The sequence below is a fragment of the Lytechinus variegatus genome, chromosome 1 (genome assembly GCF_018143015.1).
Source record: "Lytechinus variegatus isolate NC3 chromosome 1, Lvar_3.0, whole genome shotgun sequence".
Classification (NCBI taxonomy): Eukaryota; Metazoa; Echinodermata; class Echinoidea; order Temnopleuroida; family Toxopneustidae; genus Lytechinus; species Lytechinus variegatus.
Genome location: NC_054740.1, coordinates 17,219,639 through 17,225,797, shown reverse-complemented (window position 1 = coordinate 17,225,797; position 6,159 = coordinate 17,219,639).

Sequence of the window (6,159 nt, the reverse complement as noted above, 5' to 3'; positions counted from 1 at the left end):
TAAAAGATAGGGAGCTGGCAATGGCTGTGCTCTACGCAGATGCCTTGAAAAGGCCTTTCCATCATTCTTTGACATTCCTTATTCCTTCTTGATAAGTTCGAGGGTCCCAAGCTTCCGAAATAGCTCCAACTGTCTCTCAAGGAAGATGTTGGAAGTATATGCTTGATGGTGATGAAACTGGATGTCCTGACACATGTTAGGCCATGCTTCCTTTGTGACCAAACTGGATTTCTTTAGAGACTTGTTAGTGGATGTTCAACTTTCCAAAGTCAACAGGGAAGCTGAACAATTCCATTTGTGTATTTTGTTGCACCTTGGCACATGAGGGCCAGGAGTATACCAATTATGTTTTTTGCCTGGTAGAAAAAGTGAAAAATTTATCTTTTTGTTCGAGTAAAATGATTGACTGTTCATCTTGGATGAGTATCGTACATAGGTTGGAAGTACCTCCACATTTGGGAGAGAAGTGCTGTATAGATATTCACTGATGAGCTTGGTGGGGCAGTCAATTGTAGAGACAATAGGACTCCCAGGATTCCCCACCTTATGTATCTTTGGAAGCATATAGAAGATAACAGATTTAGGGTTCTTCTGAACAAGATGGCCACCTTCCTTTTCATTAACATGTTGATGATCATCTGTTGGATCATGATATATCTCTTCTTGGGATGTTGAATCGATGAGCTATCTTAGACCTCCTTCAATGTACACATTTTTTTTCCAAAGAAGGTTAGCACCTCTAGCTGGTTTAATAATGAAATCTCGTTGTTGTGAAGAGTGTTGACTACTGCTTTCTCTGAGGAGCTGATATTGGACGAAATCGCTACTTCATTAGTGATGATTGAGTTCAAATTATTTTTGCAGTTGCTATGCTGCAACATTCCCATGAGTATGGGAACACACCCTCAGAGGCTCTTCTGTAGACTTTGGCCCTTCTCTGTGCTGCTCCCACAGGATGAACACATGTCCTTGTGCTGTCGCTGCCTTTTTCTTCTGTCTTTGGTGAGTTTCTTCAAGTTGATGAGGCATACTGTAAGGTCCACAACCTCTGCCTCTCTGTGGAGCAGTCCCATCAGTCCATAGACACCTAAAGACTTTCCACCTTCCCTTCAGTTTATCCTATGATGCCACCCCTCGCAGTCGTTGTTTGTCCTCACTGCCGGTCAATAGGCTGACCATGCTTCTACTGGTTAACTAAGATTAGTTATCCAAAGTGTCAGACTTGTACTGGAATACGTTAGTATAGAAATGGAAAGAGAAGAAAAAGCACATAAGAAAAATCAGATGTATTTCAAAATTGATTGATTTCTAGTAGATTATTTTCAATTACAAACAGTGCTCCTTCTGATGCTTAGTTGATGATTTTGTAAGTCTTCCCAAAAGCACTTGTTATTATTAATCAATTTCTTAAGGATTTGGAGATCATGATATGTGGAGGATATATGATCAAAAGTTTGCTAAAAAAATTTAAGAGGCGACGGCTATAACAGTGTAGCTACATGTTTGAATTTAAAACCACTCTTTGTATCTTTTTGTTATACAGTCATTTCAGTCACCTTTAAAGCCAGCTCTTAATCCACTTTTGTTAAGAAGAATTAAGATTGCATTAGATATTTGAATATCCTAATTTAGAATTGAATTAAGAATCAATGAATAAATAAAAAAAGACTTTCGAGCATGATTTTAAAGTAACCTTTTTGAGAGGATTGATTGTGAAACCAAGGCCTAATAAAAGGATTGATACATGATTAGTTTTTCAAAATCGGTTATAAAATGAGAGAGCTCTGAGAGTTTGAAGAGCTTTGAACTTTGTGCCAATTCGATGGACTGAGTCTTACACTGAGTAAGATATGTCTTCGTGAAATTTATGCAGCCATTATATTTCTTGATTGTTCTAACTAGATCTAGCCCCTCAAAATGAAACTTGCTTCGTCCTTCCGGCTGCAGATCAGTGTTGTCACTCTTTGGATTATCCTTGATACAGAGGCATTACTGCAACCATGTATCGTTGCGGCACTATCCAGCACACTGCCCGTTGCAAAGTTGCGGAGGGCTGTAAAGACCTGTAAATGGGCTGGAATTGCACAACTCCTCATTGTTGAAGGTTCAACTTCATTTCTAAAGAAATTGATGAGTTCTAGAATGCCTCTCCTATCAAATCTGTATTTCTTGAACATTTGTTGGTCATCGAAACTATCGAGTGGATCGAGACGGTCATGGAAAATCCACTCCTTTCTTATTGCAGCACCTCCAAGGACCTCTAGTACTGCTGCCGTTTTTGGTTGCCAAGGTAGCAAACTTTTTCTTTAGGGTTAACTTCCCCTTTAATAAAGATGGGAAATTCATTTGATTAATTCTCAAAGAAAATCCAAGTGGTCGAGTTGTCCGAAGTGCCCCCAACCTGTGGACAATGTGATCCTGCTAAGTTGTCCAGGGTAGTGGGTCAAGTTGTCCAGGGTTGGGCTGTCCAGTGGTCGGGCTGTCCTGGATTCTTCTTGGAGATCTCTTCTTAAAAGATAGGGAGCTGGCAATGGCTGTGCTCTACGCATATGCCTTGAAAAGGCCTTTGCATCATTCTTTGACATTCCTTATTCCTTCTTGATAAGTTCGAGGGTCCCAAGCTTCCGAAATAGCTCCAACTGTCTCTCAAGGAAGATGTTGGAAGTATATGCTTGATGGTGATGAAACTGGATGTCCTGACACATGTTAGGCCATGCTTCCTTTGTGACCAAACTGGATTTCTTTAGAGACTTGTTAGTGGATGTTCAACTTTCCAAAGTCAACAGGGAAGCTGAACAATTCCATTTGTGTATTTTGTTGCACCTTGGCACATGAGGGCCAGGAGTATACCAATTATGTTTTTTGCCTGGTAGAAAAAGTGAAAAATTTATCTTTTTGTTCGAGTAAAATGATTGACTGTTCATCTTGGATGAGTATCGTACATAGGTTGGAAGTACCTCCACATTTGGGAGAGAAGTGCTGTATAGATATTCACTGATGAGCTTGGTGGGGCAGTCAATTGTAGAGACAATAGGACTCCCAGGATTCCCCACCTTATGTATCTTTGGAAGCATATAGAAGATAACAGATTTAGGGTTCTTCTGAACAAGATGGCCACCTTCCTTTTCATTAACATGTTGATGATCATCTGTTGGATCATGATATATCTCTTCTTGGGATGTTGAATCGATGAGCTATCTTAGACCTCCTTCAATGTACACATTTTTTTTCCAAAGAAGGTTAGCACCTCTAGCTGGTTTAATAATGAAATCTCGTTGTTGTGAAGAGTGTTGACTACTGCTTTCTCTGAGGAGCTGATATTGGACGAAATCGCTACTTCATTAGTGATGATTGAGTTCAAATTATTTTTGCAGTTGCTATGCTGCAACATTCCCATGAGTATGGGAACACACCCTCAGAGGCTCTTCTGTAGACTTTGGCCCTTCTCTGTGCTGCTCCCACAGGATGAACACATGTCCTTGTGCTGTCGCTGCCTTTTTCTTCTGTCTTTTGGTGAGTTTCTTCAAGTTGATGAGGCATACTGTAAGGTCCACAACCTCTGCCTCTCTGTGGAGCAGTCCCATCAGTCCATAGACACCTAAAGACTTTCCACCTTCCCTTCAGTTTATCCTATGATGCCACCCCTCGCAGTCGTTGTTTGTCCTCACTGCCGGTCAATAGGCTGACCATGCTTCTACTGGTTAACTAAGATTAGTTATCCAAAGTGTCAGACTTGTACTGGAATACGTTAGTATAGAAATGGAAAGAGAAGAAAAAGCACATAAGAAAAATCAGATGTATTTCAAAATTGATTGATTTCTAGTAGATGATTTTCAATTACAAACAGTGCTCCTTCTGATGCTTAGTTGATGATTTTGTAAGTCTTCCCAAAAGCACTTGTTATTATTAATCAATTTCTTAAGGATTTGGAGATCATGATATGTGGAGGATATATGATCAAAAGTTTGCTAAAAAAATTTAAGAGGCGACGGCTATAACAGTGTAGCTACATGTTTGAATTTAAAACCACTCTTTGTATCTTTTTGTTATACAGTCATTTCAGTCACCTTTAAAGCCAGCTCTTAATCCACTTTTGTTAAGAAGAAATAAATTCATTGATTAAGATTGCATTAGATATTTGAATATCCTAATTCAGAATTGAATTAAGAATCAATGAATAAATAAAAAAAGACTTTCGAGCATGATTTTAAAGTAACTTTTTTGAGAGCATTGATTGTGAAACCAAGGCCCAATAAAAGGATTGATACATGATTAGTTTTTCAAAATCGGTTATAAAATGAGAGAGCTCTGAGAGTTTGAAGAGCTTTGAACTTTGTGCCAATTCGATGGACTGAGTCTTACACTGAGTAAGATATGTCTTCGTGAAATTTATGCAGCCATTATATTTCTTGATTGTTCTAACTAGATCTAGCCCCTCAAAATGAAACTTGCTTCGTCCTTCCGGCTGCAAATCAGTGTTGTTACTCTTCGGATTATCCTTGATACAGTGGCATTACTGCTACCATGTATCGTTGCCGCACTATCCAGCACACTGCCCGTTGCAAAGTAGCGGAGTTCTGTGAAGATCTGTAGATGGGCTGGAATGGCACAACTCCTCATTGTTGAAGGTTCAAGTTCATTTTCAAAGAAATTGATGAGTTCTAGAATGCTTCTATCAAATCTGTATTTCTTGAACATCTGTTTGTCATCAAAACTATCAAGTGGATCGAGACGGTCACGGAAAATCAACTCCCTTCTAATTGTAGCACCACCAAGGACCTCTAGTACTGCTGCCATTTTTGGTTGCCAAGGTAGCAAACTTTTTCTTCAGGGTTAACTTCCCCTTTAATAAAGATGGGAAATTCATTTAATTAATTCTCAAAGAAAATCCAAGTGGTCGAGTTGTCCGAAGTGCCCCCAACCTGTGGACAATGTGACCCTGCCAAGTTGTCCAGGGTAGTGGGTCAAGTTGTCCAGGGTTGGGCTGTCCAGTGGTCGGGCTGTCCTGGATTCTTCTTGGAGATCTCTTCTTAAAAGATAGGGAGCTGGCAATGGCTGTGCTCTACGCAGATGCCTTGAAAAGGCCTTTGCATCATTCTTTGACATTCCTTATTCCTTCTTGATAAGTTCAAGGGTCCCAAGCTTCCGAAATTGCTCCAACTGTCTCTCAAGGAAGATGTTGGAAGTATATACTTGATGGTGATGAAACTGTATGGCCTGACACATGTTAGGCCATGCTTCCTTTGTGACCAAACTGGATTTCTTTAAAGACTTGTTAGTGGATGTTCAACTTGCCAAATTTGACAGGGAAGCTGAACAATTCCATTTTGTGTGTTTTGTTGCACCTTGGCACATGAGGGCCAGGAGTAGAGCAATTGTGGTTTTTTGCCTGGTAGAAAAAGTGAACATTTTATCTTCTTGTTCTGGTAAAATGATGGACTGATCATCTCGTATGAGTCTCGTACGTAGGTTGAAGGTACCTTCACAGTTGGGAGAGAAGATACTGTATAGATATTCACTGATGAGCTCGGTGGGGCAGTTAATTGTAGAGACAATAGGACTCCCAGGATTCCCCACCTTATGTATCTTTGGAAGCATATAGCAGATAATAGATTTCGGGTTCTTCTGAACGAGATGGTTTCCTTCCTTGGGTAGCTTCTGGCTTTTTAGTACAATGACATTTTCATTAACATGTTGATGATTATCTGTAGGATCATGATTAGGATGTTTAATCATTGTGCTGTCTGAGATTGTGTTTCCAAAGAATGATAGCACCTCTAGCTGGTTTAATATTGAAATATTCATTGTTGTGAAGAGTGTTGATTACTGCCTTCTCTGAGGAGCTGATATTGGACAAAATCGCTACTTCATTAGTGATGATTGAGTTCAAATTAATTTTGCAGTTGCTATGCTACAACATTCCCGTGAGTATGGGAACACACCCTCAGAGGCTCTTCTGTAGACTTGAGTCCTTCTCTGTGCTGCTCCCACAGGATGAATGCATGTCCTTGTGCTGTCGCTGCCTTTTTCTTCTGTCTTTTGGTGAGTTTCTTCAAGTTGATGAGGCATACTGTAAGGTCCACAATCTCTGCCTCTCTGTGGAGCAGTCCCATCAGTCCATAGACACCTAAATACTTTCCACCTTCCCTTCAGTTTATC